The 3,194-nt window shown below is 55.3% G+C and overlaps 1 long non-coding RNA gene across 3 annotated transcripts in view; it reads left to right on the top strand.

Annotated features, from left to right (window-relative positions):
• The first annotated feature begins 2,222 nt into the window (after positions 1–2,222).
• Positions 2,223–3,194, top strand: part of LOC106149273 — a 53,495-nt gene continuing 52,523 nt past the window's right edge. The window contains exon 1 of one of the 3 annotated variants that reach the window (XR_001235342.1): positions 2,223–2,389. This is a non-coding gene — a long non-coding RNA (uncharacterized LOC106149273). The remainder of the gene's footprint in view (positions 2,390–3,194) is intronic. The other 2 variants (XR_001235343.1, XR_001235344.1) reach the window with 2 other exon arrangements.

Here is a 3,194-nt window from a genome sequence, read left to right as displayed (position 1 = left end):
GAGGCAGGAGGATCACAAGTTTAAACCCCACCTGGGCAACTTAGCAAGACCCTATCTTAAAAAATATAAAAGAGTTAAGGATGTAGCTCAGTGGTGGTGAGTCCCTGAGTTCAATCCCCAGTTTAAAAATAAAAGTTGGGGCTGGGGATTTAGCTCAGTGGCACAGCGCCTGCCTGGCAAGCACAAGGTCCTGAGTTCGATTCCCGGTACCGGAAAATAAATAAATAAATAAATAACAACAAAAGTTAAAATTGGAGGTACTGTATTAGCCAGGGTGCCCGTTTTCAGATTCTTCTGTGAACTGACTGCACCAGCTTCCCAGATCCCTTATCATTAGAGTTAAACGAAGTCACTGACATGTGTTCATTTTACATATGCATAAAGATTAATAAGTCTTGCTGAGTGTGGTGGCGCACCTCTGTAATCCCAGCACTCAGGAGGCTGAGGCAGGAGGATCGTTGTGAGTTCGAGACCAGCCTGGGCTACAGAGTGAGTTCAAGGCAAGCCTGAACTGCATAGCGAGACCCTGTCTCAAAAAGACAAAACACTCAGCGGCACAGCACCTGCCCGGCAAGCCCAAGGTCGTCAGTTCTATCCCCGGTACCGGAAAAAAAAAAAAAAAGACAAAACAAAACAAGATTAATAAGTCTTCAGCAACTTAAAATGTCTGTCTAGTGCTTAAGCTGAAGGATGGAGAGCAGAGGATGGCGGGGAAAAAACAAGGGAAGCGGGGTGGACAAAATAGGGAAGGAGAGAAAAAAGGAAAAGCTCACAGGGGAGGGTGGAGAGCCGAGATGGGCGGGGAAGGTGAGGGGAGCGAGGAGCAAGCCAACAGCAGAGGAAGAGCGGAAGTGAGAGAAAAGGCCCGGGAAGTGGACAGACACGCCCTCCTCCTGAAGGAAGGCTTTATTATTTTGACTCAGCTGGGAAAGGCCGTCTCCATTCCACAGCCCGAGGTGGAATTTATTTTCTGCCTCTGTCGTTTCCCAGGTCACCAGTTATATTAAGCCCAAGTCCCTTGGTGGCTGCTGTCTGTAGATTTTCCACTCCCCACCCTTTGGAGGCAGACTGCAAAATAAGGACTTTTTGAAACTTGGATTCTTCAGGCTGGAGGCCGCAGCGGTGGGAGGCCGGCTCTCTCCTGCCCTGAGCTGGGCAGGATCCGCGGGGAGGGCATTAAGCACGAGAAAGCCAAGCAGGGCAGCCACACCCTCGCGGCCCCGCATGGCCGCCTGCGACACCACCCAGCGCGAGGATGGGGCTGCTCCTACAGCGCCTTTTCTGGGGTTAGAGGCGGGCTCTGGACCCCAAACGCTTCCAGTGGCCTGGCACGGATCTGAAATTTAGGGAGTCGGTGTTTCCCCCTCCCAGTAAGCCGCTTCCTAATATGACCCCAGCCTGTCTGTCCAAACCGCGCTCCCGCCCTGTGTCCCCGGCTCCGGTGCAGCCCGCCCACTTGGCCCTCTTTGGACACGGCAGCTAGTGCCACCTTGCCTGTGCCACCCCCTCTGCTTGGACTGCCCTTTCCCTTCATCTCCACCCTGTGACTTTGCCCGCCTGCTGTCCTCTTATTTCCAGGCAGAGCGCTTTACCTCCTCCCTTGACCCTTCGTGTGTATTTGGTACACGTCTCTATTTAGACACAACCCTCCTGGTCCTGGTTTGTAGCTACTGGCCTGTCTGCTGGTCTGTTCTCCAAGGGCAACAGCCCAGGCTCGCTCACAGCCTGTCTCGGTGCTTGACTTGGTGCCTGGCACATTCATTCGGTAACTGCACAAATTTCTTGAATACTAGTGTCGACTGCTTTCTAGATATTGGAAACTGGGCACAACTGATAAGTTCTTGTTGCCGGGCGTGGTGGCACACACCTGTAATCCCAGCACTCAGGAGGCTGAGGCAGTAGGATCGTTGTGAGTTTGAGGCCATCCTGGGCTACAAAGTGAGCTCAAGGCCAGCCTGAACTGCATAAAGAGACCCTGTCTCAAAAAGACCAAAAAAAAAAAAAGATAAGTTCTCTGTTCTGCTACCTGATAAGTTGATAAGTTCTCTGTTCTAGTGGCACACTCCTATAATCTCAGCTGCTTGGGAGGCTGAGTCAGGAGGAGCACACAGAAGGTCCGGTCTCAAAAATAAATAAAAAGAGCTGGAGGTGTAGCCCAGTAGAGTGTGAGCCGATCATGTGCACAGTTCCAGTCTGGGGCACTGGCAAAACAAAACAAAACTCTTTTCTGTTGGGAAAACAAACCACATATAAGTACACAGAAACGAGTAACGGGTCAGGTCATGATCTGTGCTAGAACAACCTAGGAGGCCAACGCACAGCGACTGGGGAACGTGTTTCACCCGGGGTGCTCCGGGCCAGCCTCGGGTAAGGTGGCATTTCCAGAAAGGTGGGTAGACTCGGCAAGTGCAAATGTGTGTCCGGCGTGTTCAGGGGGCAGCAAGGAGGGCCCCACGGCCACAGGCAGGGAGTGGCAGGGGCCAGGGTGCTTAGGGCCTTTGGGACCTGAAAAGAGCTTCAGTTTTCACCGTAAGGAAGACGGGACTGAGGCGGGACCGCTCATTTAAATTTCAGGGCCTTCGCATTCTCAGATGACCTCCTGGACACTCTGGAGAACAGGCTGTGCCTGGGTCAGATTTCGTGGGCGCTCATAAAGGTCAACCGGGCTGTGCGATCAGATGCCAGGGGCCTCGAGGCCAGGAAATGGGAGGGTCTACTTTAACGTTTCCCTCTTTCTATTTATCCTTGCTGCCCGGTGGGGGTGCATGCCTGGAATCCCAGGCTGCGGTAGGAGGATTGCAAAATCGAGCCCAGCGAGGCCCGGTCTCCCACAAACAGCAAGCAAACAGCTGGCACGTGGCTGGGGGTAGAGGCGCGGCGTGCGCTAGGCCTGGGCTGCACACGCAGCGCGGAGAGGGCCAGGTCGGGCGGGAGAGGGCTTTCCTGCACGGCACCGAGCAGGGTCAGACAGAGAAGACGGGCTCTCGCGGAGAAGCGGAGAACCCCGGCCGGCTGCCCTGGGCCACGGGCCTCGCCAGCCCCAGGTGTCCCCCCGGAAGTCCAGGCGCCCTCGTGCGAGCGGAGCTCCGCGAGCCGGTGACTGGGGAGAGGCAGGGCCCGCTGCCGCAAGCCGGGGTTGGCGACTCCGCCGCGCGGACCCCTCGTGGGCTGAGGAAGGCAGGGCGCTCCGCCTG

The sequence above is a fragment of the Chinchilla lanigera genome, unplaced genomic scaffold, assembly GCF_000276665.1.
Source record: "Chinchilla lanigera isolate Chin_1 unplaced genomic scaffold, ChiLan1.0 scaffold00040, whole genome shotgun sequence".
NCBI lineage: Eukaryota > Metazoa > Chordata > Mammalia > Rodentia > Chinchillidae > Chinchilla > Chinchilla lanigera.
Note: the sequence above shows the minus strand (reverse complement) of the source record. Positions and strands in the feature narration are given on the sequence as shown.